Genomic DNA, 12,195 nt, shown 5'->3' on the forward strand with positions numbered 1-12,195 from the left:
GCATTCTGATTTCTGTGTTCAATGTTCTCTTATAAGATTTTTAAATGAGGGGGAAAAAAGCCTTTTATATTTACTCACTCATTTAATATTTCTAGTACTCTTCATTTTTTTATGTACATTTGAGTTTCTATTTCATGTCATTTTCCTTCAGCCTGAGGAAACTCCTTTTACAATTTTTTGCAGTGCTAGTCTATTGGCAATGAATTATCTCAGCTTGTTTTTATCAAAAATGTCTTTATTTTACTCTACTTTTAAAGAATCTTTTCACTACATACAGAATTCTAGGTTAGCAGTTCTTTTTTTTTTAATTTCAGCACATTGGATGCCATTCCTTTAACTTCGGGCTTACGCTGCTTCTGACAAAAATTCTGTAGTAAATCTCATTTTTGTTCTCTTGAATATGATGTGTCTTTTTTTCTCTGGTTTCTTTAAGATTTTCCCCTTTCTCACTGGTTTTCATCAGTTAGATTATTATGTGCTTTGATGTGGTATCTATGTATTCTGCTTGGTATTCACTGAACTTGTTGAATATGGAGATTTATATTTTTCATCAAATTTGGAAATTATTTTCTGATCCCTGTCTCCTTTGGGGAGACACATATGTTAGACTACATAATACTGTCACTGAGGCTCTCTTCCTTTTCATTTTGCTTCAGATCTTTTTCTCTCTGTGATTCAACTTAGAGAATTTCTATTACTACATCTCCAAGTTCATTAATTTTTCTCTTCTTTGGTGTCTAATCTACAGCTAAGCCCATTTGGTATAATTTTCAGTGTAGACATTTTATTTTTTCAGCCCTAGATGTCCTGTTTGATTTCTTTTAATATCTTTAATTTCTCTCCTTATTGTCTTCAGGTTTTCCCTTGAATTTTTGAGCATGTTTATGATGGCTTTTTAAAGTTCTTTTCTATTAATTCCATCATCTCTGTCATGTCTGTGTCTGTTTATATTTTTATCCTGGTTACGGGCATCTCCTGGTTATGCTTCAATGAAGGTCTAACTTTTAATGGATGCTGAATGTGATGGCTTTGTGATATGTCACCTTGGCTAGGCTGAACTACAGTCCCCAGAATTCCCTTTCTAGTATGTTTCCAGTTACGGTAGGGTACAAGGGATATTTCTCTCATAGGAGTTGGAGCATGGAAGGGAAACTGAAGCTATTTTGTAATACACACACACACACACCTTTTCCCAGAGTTTCAATCAAACACAAATCTAGGTGCCGTTTTGAAGAAATTTTGCAGATGTAATTCAAGTCCATAATCAGTTGTCTTTAAGTTAATAAAATGGAGAGTATTCTAAGTGGGCCTAACTTAATCATTTGGAAGCCTTTAAAAGAGGGCTCCGTACATTTAAAGTCCCCTTGGAATTATTATATATATATATATATATATATATATATATAGTTTTAATTAGGCTGTGAGGCAGGGGTCAATTCAAAAATACTGTTTTATTATTGCTCTACAGTGCCACCTTTGTCATAAATTATATAAATGCGCCTGCTCTTAGCTCTCCATTTCCATTCTATCAGTCAAGTTGTCTATGTTTATGTCAATACCATACAGTCTAAAAGTCTTATAGCAGAGTGAGAGTGAGTTCTATCACATCTATCTTCCTCAGCAGTGTCTTGGTTATTCTATCTATGAATTTCCATATAAATTTGAGAATCACCTTGCAAAAAAAAAAAAAAAAAAAAAAAATGAGGCCTTGGGCCTCCGCTGAGCTCAGAGATTCCAAACAATGACTAGATCTGAAATTCTCTTCTTTCTTCTCCCCACCGTGCTTCCAGCCTACTGTGCTCTTCCCTGGCTGTCCGCCTGCCCTATGGACTCCAGGCTTGCTTAGCCAATTCCTGCAACTGTGTAAGCCAGTTCCTCTAATAAATTCATGTCCTATATATATGACTCCCACTCACCCTGCTTCTCTGATTGAACCCTGACTACTTAACCCTTACACTGGTCGTCGTGAATATTAGGTTGTCGGGTGTCTGCGCTTTGTTCTCTTCCTTTAAAGGGCACAGAAGTTAGCTCTAGCAGACAGTTATTTGTGAGACAGCTTTGCATCCTCTGATTGCATCATTTGGCTTATTTTTTAAGCTTTGCTAGGGGAAGTCAAACAGGGCTGATTTAGCCCTACTACTAATGTATGACCCTTCTGGAGCCTTTACTAAATGATCCAGGCATTCAGAGGGGTTTCTCTCCTTTGGCTAGTCATAACTCAAACATCTCCAAGCCCTACATGAGCTCTGGGAATTGTTCTGTTTGGGGAATTATAGTTTTCTTTGCTTGGTGATGTGGAGTTTTTTCCTATGTGGGCATAACTAACTACCCAGGCAAAGATTCAAGGGGACGCCAGTGCTGACTTCGGGAGGGCTTTCTCTACATGGCTCCCTCCTCTCTGATACTCTGTCTGGCAAATTCCGGCTACTTTGGCCTCCCCTCAACTCACTGAGACCACTGGCTCTGCTTGGGTACCTCTTGTGCCATCATCAGGAAAGTGTCTCCAGGCAGAAAGCCAAAGCAATCTTAGGGCTCATCTCATTTGTTTCCTTTCTATTGGGAATCACAATTCTGCACTGCCCATTCCCTAATGTCTGAAAACATTTTTTTTAATATAGTTTGTCTAATGAATTGGTGTTTACGGCAGGAAGGTAAGTCTGGTACTAGATATTCCATCATGGACAAAAGTGGAAACCCACCTCCTTCTCTGGAAGATGGAAAAGACTTTCAGTGCATTCAATGCTGGTAGGAAAGAACCATTAGAGAGGAAGAAGTTGAAGATAGAAAAGAGGGGGTGACTGATGGTCAAGGTCTCTGGAGAGCAGGGCTTTGTGCATACATGGCCTTGGGGAAGAGGAGAGAAAAGAGTTGGGGACCCTACAAAGAGAGACAGCAGCTGTTTGGGTTGATGTGCAGTCAGAGTGTTAAGGCTGGAATTGTCTTAAGGACCGTCTAGTCTAAAGCTCCATTGTATAAATGAAGAAACTTCAGCTACCGGGATTGTGACTTGATCAAGGTTATAGTTTCTCTGAGTGGCAAAAGCAAATGCAACCCCTCCATTTCTGTCTCTTCCAGGTTTTCTTCCTAACTTGCACCTCTATTTCAGAATGCTTTGTAGGTTCCTTTTTCTCCACCCACATCTTCCAGACTCCAAATCCTTATTTGTGCACCAAGCCAGAAGGAGGGGTGGCTTCAGTTAGGCTTGAAGATGTGAGCTACTTCAGGATGGACAAATAAGGGAGACAAGGGTGATCTGAGTCTGGGCGAACAACCAAAGCAGAGTTACAAATGATGCATTCTTCTGGGAGCAGAGAGGAAACTGAGCCAGCTAGAGCAAAGGATTTTGTCTATGAAGGCTGAAAATTAGGGTACCAGTTTATGGAGAGCTTTGAATGCCAGGGGGAGGAATTAAGAATTATCTCTGCTTTCATTAATTTATTTTTTTAATGTATCAAATGCTTACTATGTGCAATCTCTGTACTTGGGACTCAGTTGGGAGCCATTGAGAATTTTAATGAAGGGAGTGAAAAGATGAAAGAGGCAAATACCAGGATGTACATGGAATAATACCAGGTCCTTTGAAACATAATAAGTAGATTCACACTTGAACGCTGAACCTAAGAGACTGTGCTTACTACCAAACGTAAAATAGATAGCTAGTGGGAAGCAGCCGCATAGCACAGGGAGATCAGCTCAGTGTTTTGTGACCACCTAGAGGGGTGGGATAGGGAGGGTGGGAGGGAGGGAGACGCCAGAGGGAAGAGATACGGGAACATATGTATATGTATAACTGATTCACTTCGTTATAAAGCAGAAACTGACACACCATTGTAAAGCAATTATACTCTAATAGAGATGTTTAAAAAAAAAAAAAGAGACTGTGCTTACCTGAAAATATAGGTATTGTCTTTGTTTTCCTGACATGGGTGCACACACAGTTGGCTGTGTATTCAGTTCAGTGAATGGCAGAGCAGAAAACCCCAGAACTTGGATTCAGAAGACCTTGGTTTTGGTCCTGGTTCTGCTTCTGTGTCACTTCACTGTCTAAGCCTTTGTCTCCTCGTCTAAAAGAAAAAAGAAGAAAGAAAGAAAAGAACAAAAGACCAGAGATTTCTCTTTTGATTTAAATCCTAAAGCTTCCTTCTCTTGGCCAGAATAAGATTCATTAACTTATTCAGGGATCTTTATTAAGTGCTTTCATTAAGCACAGTCCCAGTGGCCAGGATACAAATGGAAGAAGATAGCATCCCAATCTCAAAGCATCCCATTCCGGGATCTCATATACATTAAAATACTGTAAACGTGGGTGGATGGAGAAGCAAGGACACAACTACTTAGGTCGCCCAGCCTCCCGCGCTGAATCACTTAGACCCGTATGCCTTCCTTTGCTGTAAAGAGTGGACACTGGGCCTCCATCAGTCACTTCACAGAGTATGGTATCCAGTGAGAGAAGAGACCTTCAGACACGTCAGGACACAAGTGTATCACAGGTCGCGTGGTGAGGGCAGTGAGCTTGCTGGAGCTCTTGGTGGAGCCCATCCCCCTCTGAAAGGGATGTAAAGCAGATAATTTTAGACTGACTTTCCTGAGTCCCAGTCTGACAAATGGAGCCTCTGCAGCCCAGGGGCAAGTCGTATTTGAGTGCTTGGGCTGCCCCAACAAAACACGCAGACTGGGGGCTGGAAGTCCGAGATCACTGCGCAGGCAGGGTTGGTTTCTCCCGAGCCCTGTCTCCTTGACCCACAGACAGCTGCCTTCTCACTGAGTCTTCACAATGGCCTTTCCTCAGTGCTGGTGCATCTCTGGTGTCTCTTCTGTATCCCAAACTCCTCTTCCTATAAAGGCACCAGTCAGCTTGGATTAGGGCCCACACCAGCGTTCTCATTTTAACTTAATCACCTCTCTAAAGGCCCTATCTCCAAAGTCCACAGTCACGTTCTGAAGTCCTGGAGGCTAGGACTTCAACATAGGGATTTGGGGAGACAAGTCAACCTACAACAGAAGTCAGGTCTGGGTCTCACTGCTTAGCACGGTGGGCGTAAGGATGAAGGGCAAGGGCAGGGGCAGCTCTCCTCTGAGGCGAAAGCACTGCCCATGTGCCATGGCACCAAAGAACCAAAAAAAAGAAAAAAAATGGAAGCAAGCAGCTTCCGGGGCAGGCACAGTTGCATAGAATGTGCGAACATGGCCCTTTTCCAAAATTAGAGAACTCTGCTCAGTTGTGTAGCTCTAAATAGTGCCTGTTGCTGCAGCTTTTTTCAGACCTCATCCTTGGCATCTTTTAACGCTTTGGTGAGCACCAGCGTGGCCCTGAGGACGGAGGCGTTGGGTTCTTCCCTCTTGGGCCGCGAGAGCCCTCTTGCCGGCCTGTGGGCTCTGTTCATCTGGATTGTTTTCTCCTTCTCTGATCTCACTTTCAATGCTGGCCATTACTCCCAAGAAGAGAAAGGCGGGGGTCTGGCGCACCGAACAAGAAATTATTTCAAAGAAAGCCCGTTGCCATGGGAACCGGTTGTCAAATGCTTTTCTGCGCGGGAGGTGTCGAGTGGGGCCACAGATTTTCTTAAGCACTGCCTGCTTTTCTTTTTAATTTGTGACAAGAACAATGAATGATTGGAGAGGGAGATGGGCAGGAAAGCACTTGTCTGTCAGAAATTCGTCCTGACAGTGAGCCAGGGGCTTTACTTATGGCCTGTTCTAACGGAGCCTTCAAATTGCAGTGCGTAGGGATGGGGCGGGGGCCGTGGTGGAGACTGCATGAGGAAGCAGTGAGAAAGCCACCTTAGATGGATCAGAAAATGTTCCTAGAGGGACTTCCCTGGCAGTCCAGTGGTTAAGACTCTGCACTTCCAATGCAGGGGGCACCGGTTCTATCCCTGGTCGGGGAACTAATATCCCACATGCCACGTAGTGCGACCAAAAAATTAAAAAAAGAAAAAACAAAGAAAATGTTCCTAGAGCTTTTACTCTGTGTTCAGCCTCAGGCTAGGCTCTGTCAGGGATGCTGAGGAAGTCAGATTAGTCTGTAGTTTTGGAGAGTCACAATCTCATTGGGGAAGTGGAACCAAGACCCATAGAATAAGAAAAATGACAGAAGCCAATGTATGATATTGACATGTGTTTCCTCCGTAAAGATGCCCCATCTACATGTACAGTACTGCCTGGAGCGGAGGAGCGGAGGCAGACTCTGAGAGTTGCATGGCTATGCATGACCCACATCCTTTTTTTTTTTTTTTTTTTTTTTTTGTGGTACGCGGGCCTCTCACTGCTGTGGCCTCTCCCATTGCGGAGCACAGGCTCCGGACGCGCAGGCTCAGCGGCCATGGCTCACGGGCCCAGCCGCTCCGCGGCGTGTGGGATCTTCCCGGACCGGGGCTCGAACCTGTGTCCCCTGCATCGGCAGGCGGACTCTCAACCACTGCGCCACCAGGGAAGCCCTGACCCACATCCTTGAATGGCTGTTTCCCTTTGCTTAGGACCAAAGCTCTGGGCCAACAACTAGGTAAGTGGTTAACTGACAGACATCTTTAAGTCCACCTCCACTTTGGCGTCAAAGCCACCCTCTTCCTGGGGTGGCTTGGACAGTGACCGAGCATGACGTGGCACAAGCCCCCAGCCGTTCCCACCCATCACTCCTCTGCAGGCGTTTGCTCAGAGTTCCCATCAGGCTGGAGGGGACAATTCTGTATCATGGTCTGACTGAACCCATCCCTGCCCCATCCCACTTCCTGCCTTTTCCTCCCACAGGTGTTACTCCTGATAAAGTTTTTCACTCTTTTTTTGGGGGGGGGGTATAGTTGCTTTACAATGTTGTGCTAGTTTCTACTGTACAGCAAAGTGAATCAGGTATACGTATACATATATCCCCTCTTTTTTGGATTTCCTTCCCATTTAGGTCACCACAGAGCACTGAGTAGAGTTCCCGATACAGTAGGTTCTCACTAGATATCTATTTCATACCCAGTGGCAAATATATGTCAGTCCCAATCTCCCAATTCATCCCTCTTCCCCCTTGGTATCCACGCATTTGTTCTCTACATCTGTGTCTCTATTTCTGCTTTGCAAATAAGATCATCTATAGCATTGTTCTAGATTCCACATACAGGCATTAATGTATGATATATGTTTTTCTCTTTCTGACTTACTTCACTCTATATGACAGTCTCTAGGTCCATCCACGTCTCTGCAAATGACCCAATTTCGTTTTTTTATGGCTGAGTAATATCCCATTGTATATATGTACCACATCTTCTTTATCCATTCCTCTGTCAATGGACATTTAGATTGCTTCCATGTCCTGGCTATTGTAAATAGTGCTGCAATGAACATTGGGGTGCATGTGTCTTTTTGAATTATGGTTTTCTCACGGTATATGCCCAGGAGTGGGATTGCACGATCATATGGTAGCTCTACTTTTAGTTTTTTAAGGAACCTCCATACTGTTCTCCATAGTGGCTGTATCAATTTACATTCCCACCAACAGGGCAAGAGTGTTCCCTTTTCTCCACACCCTCTCCAGCATTTATTGTTTGTAGATTTTTTGATGATGGCCATTCTGACCGGTGTGAGGTGATACCTCATTGTAGTTTTGATTTGCATTTCTCTGATGATTAGTGACGTTGAGCATCTTTTCATGTGTTTGTTGGCCATCCGTTAAACGTTTTCACTCTTAACTCATCTCAGTGTCTGCTTCTCTCAGGACCCCAGCAGAGCCAAATTTTCACCGGTCAGGAGGTGACTATTGGAATCTACAGTTAATCAGAAAATGTTGGTCATGAAGGTGGCCTTAGAAAGCTTTAGTGCAGATGTGCCTATCCTTTAGGGCTCAGGGATACCTCCGAATCTGGAAAAAAAGTCTCTAGATAGAGTTTCCAGGAGCAGTGGAGGCATCTAACACCCAGGATGGCCATGCCTCCTGGGTGCCTGAGCCCAGTGGCAGAGCGCATTCTGGGTCCTTCTGACTGTGGTGTGATTTGTTTCCGGAAGCACAGCCTTGGCCTGGTTTACCATCCTTTCTAGAGAGCCAATGCCCTGCCCAACATCCTTTCCTCAATTCCTTTTCTTCTTAAATTACCCAGAGAAAATTTCTGCTGCTCATCACTAAGAACCTGCTCCAATTCACGAGTGAGGGGACATTGGATTACAGGAGGTGACTTTCCTCATGAGAGCGGAGGAAACATTGAATCTGAAAAGTCACTGGAGATGAGGCAGGTCCCAAAGAGAACGGCTAAAGTGCAACACTATTCATAAGGAAGTCTAATAATTCAGACGTTTGAAGCCAATCTCTGCTGAGCTTCTTTGAGGAAGGATGCCTGTGGATGACCAGAGATGTGCATACGGTTTTCTGCCCTGTCATCCCGAGCTCACTGAGCCCCCACCCACCTTGGCTTCTGGCTGCTGGGTACATTTCTGCTTCAGTTAGAGCCTCCAGTGAACAAGGAAGAGTAAAGGTAGGTGTCATAGGTTAAATTGTGGGCCCCGCCGGCAAGATTCATATGTTGAAGTCTTAATCCCCCTGGACCTCAGGCAGTGACTTTATTTAGAAATAGGGTCACTGGAGATGTCACTAGTGAAGATGAGGTCGTACTGGAGTAGGGTGGGTCCCTCATTCAATATGACTGGTGTCCTTATATAAAGGGGAAATCTGGACACAGACGCACACACAGGGAGATCGTCACGTGAAGATGAATGCAGAGGTCAGGGTGCTGCATCTATAATCCAAAATGTCAAACACCAGAAGCTGGGGGAGAGGCATGGGACAGATTCTCCCTCACATCCCTCAGAAGGAACCAACCTTGCTGGCACCCTGATCTCAGACTTCTAGCCTGCAGAACTGGAAGACAATGGATGTCTGTTGTCTAAGCCACTCCGTTTGCGGTACCTTATTATGGTAGCCCTAGCAAACAAATTCAGTGGGAGGGGTGAAGAATGCATGCCCCCATTTAGGTAACTTAGAGTTTTGGTTTGGGGCAGGGATTGCCCAGCGCCTGGTGATGACCTATGTGGAATATCAATTAGACCGCCAGACAAGTTGGGATTGGAAACTCCGGGTTTCAAGTTAATTCATATCCTGATGACATTCGCTCCAACCTCCCTTCTGTATTTAGTGTGTATCCACATGGTTGTATTTGGAAGAAGGTAGAATTTGTAAGAGGGAGGTGGAAACTTCTTAAATCTTTGTGAACACCTCTTTCTTAGACTTAAACCAGGATAATGCTTCACTCCCCTGGTAGATTAGACATTTGCTGGAGTGCCAGCAAAGATAGCACCAAATAGTGTCTAAAAGTTGTCCCCAAAGACTAAAGAGGCTGCCATGATTAGGGCATGGGTCCAGGCTGTTGTAACAGGAATACGGGAGATAAGGAATCACCCTAGTACAACATGATGATGTCTTTCCTTCCTACCTCCTTCTCTGTCCCTCTGGGCACCTGGCTATGCTCCATCCTCAAGCTGCTCCAGAAGCCCAGCTTCTCTGAGATGTGCCCTGAGCACACTAGGCTCAGTGCCTGGGGCTGATGGGAAGGTTTTCATGTTAATTTTTTTTAGAGTCAGATGGGAAAAAATGACTGTCATAATAATGGATTTATAATAATGAATCCAGCTTGGATTACGTTCACATTTATACCAATACAGCTGTAATGCATAATTTCATCTTTCGTCAGAGGAAGGGGCTATGTCCTGACACCAGCTGGGTTTCCTACAATTCAGCTCAGTTCTGACAGTAACTGATGTTAGCACAGACCTCACAAGTTAAGGGCTCAGTCCTACGAGACCATCTTCACTTCAAACACCAGCCCCGGTCTCAGGTATCCCCAAGTTACCCATGCTTCCGCCTAGCCAGCTGCAAATTCGGGGGTTCCCACAGCACCTCCCCCACTTGATAATTCAGTAGAACAACTCACAGAACGCAGGAAAGCGCTATACACATGATCACCATTTTATCATAACGGAGACAACTGAGGAACAGCCAACTAGAAGCAACACTTAGGACAAGGTCTAGGGAGGTGGAGGTGCAGCCGCTTCTGTCCCACTGGGGGGATATATTGGTATATTGACAAGTTCACTAACCAGGAAGTTCCCTGAGCTTTGTTGTTCGGTTTCTGTCAAGATTTCAATACTTGGGCCTGGTTGAGGAAGCCACTGGCCACGTGATCAAACTCAGTCTCCAGCCCCTCTTCCTTCCCTGGAGGTGCATGGTGGGGCTGGGTGAGAACTCCAGCCGTCCGATCATGCGGTGGGTTTTTCTGGCACCAGTCTCCATCCTGAAGCTATTTAGGGGCCCCGCCATGAGTCACCTTGTCCACATAAACTCAGGTATGTTTAGAAGGGGCTCATTACAGGGACTTCCTTGGTGGTCCAGTGGTTAGGACTCCGAGCTTCTACTGCAGGGGGCACGGGTTCGATCCCTGATGGGGCACGAAGATCCCACAGGCTGCACAGCCAAAAGAAAAGGGGGGGCAGTCATTATAAATAACAAAAGATGCTTCCATCATCTGGAAAGTCCAAGTGTTTTTTTTTTGTTTCTTTTTTTTTTTTTTTGGCCACACTGCGAGGCTTATGGGATCTTAGTTCCCTGACCAGGGATTGAACCCGGGCCCTCACCCTCAGCAGTGAAAGCACCGAGTCCTAACCACTGGACCGCCAGGGAGTTTCCTGGAAAGTCCAAGGGTTTTTGAAGATCTTTGCCAGGAACTGGGGACAAAGGCAATGGTTTTTTGTTTGTTTGTTTTTGTTGTTTTTTTATTAAGTATCCCATAGGGACTCATGACGGCAAGCCAGCCCAGGGTCTCACAATGCAGCCCCTGAGCTGTGCTCCCAGGGCCCAGTGGGAGCCATCCTAAGGCCCACCGCACCCAGCAGTGGTCACAACAACCCAAATCCCAAGGTGGAGTGTTGCTGCAACCCCCAGATCTAATCTGGTCTCTGCTGGTCCCCATCCAACCTCCAGCTTTGCTCAGCCTTCCCACCTGCAGCCTCCCCTAGGCTTTGGGACCCTCAGTGTAGCGCGTGAGTTTGTCCCCTCCGTCCTGGCTCGGTGCTCTCACACTCACTTTGTTTTTTCTCACACTGGACTTCCCGGTCTCAAGACACTGATAAGCCACCTCTGTGGAGTTTGGGCCCCCTCCCCCGGCCTCTGCCCCTGAATGGTCAAGTCTATTTAAACGGTTTCCACATCAGAACCGATCCTGTCCTGATTCTACATCCCCCTCCTCCCCTCCTGTCGAGTCTGCTGGCTCTTCAGGCCCACGCTCTCGGCTGTCTGTCTCAGGCTAGTAGAACGGCACCAAAGAAAAGGTCAAGTCCGCAAATCTGTCCCGGCTCCCGCATGTCCCCAGTGACCCCAGGCTGGCCCCACTGGCCATCCCATGACTACTTCATCTACTTGCATTTGCCAGGAACTGGGACATTTGAATAAGGGGAGTAAAAAAAGCAATCGTCTAATTTTGGAACTTCAGGCGCTTCAACAGCTGGTAAGCGGAGATATTTGGGAGGAGAAGACGTCACTCAAATCACACCTCCCAGGAGGCTGCCTGCACAGCCTGCTCAGACAGCCAGCCCCAACCAAACACCACGCCCTTTCAGAGACCAGGAGCGATGCTCAACGCAGCCTGTGCTTTCGCTCAAGATACCGACTTTGTAAATGTTGAGCTGAAAGCCTTATAATAGATGAGACTCAATACAAAGAGAAGTGGGGCACTGGAGGTCTTCAGGGAATTGAAAGAACATAAATGATCAATGCAATGAAACTTGCAAGAGAGGAGAACTTCGACTTACTTCTGCTGGGAGGACGTGGCTTCTCAATATACTTTTCCCTACATTCTTCATTTCTTCAGGTTCCTTCACAGGAGCCCCCTGCGTTGCCTATCCTCTTACAATGAAATAGAGAAGAAGGGAATGGGGCAGGGGCGGAGGGGAAGGGCGTGAGTTCTAAGCTACAGAGAGCAGTCTACCTATGGGGCCGGCCAGGGGACTCGTGGAAACCACTCTGCTATGGGGTCCAGTAAAAGGAAAGTACAGTTTGGCAAGTAATACTGGGTCCCAAATGGCAGCTGTTTCCAGTGGCAGGCCAGGCAAACAGGTGGCAATAAGTGGAGCAGGGTGGGAGGGGGTGGGATTCTAAAAAGTAGAAAGGAAGGCACTGATACTTATTTAACTCTTTCCATATGCTAAACGCTATGCCAGGCACTTTGCAGA

This window comes from Monodon monoceros, unplaced genomic scaffold (genome assembly GCF_005190385.1).
Source record: "Monodon monoceros isolate NGI ecotype Baffin Bay Population unplaced genomic scaffold, NGI_Narwhal_1 Super_Scaffold_5, whole genome shotgun sequence".
Taxonomy (NCBI): Eukaryota; Metazoa; Chordata; class Mammalia; order Artiodactyla; family Monodontidae; genus Monodon; species Monodon monoceros.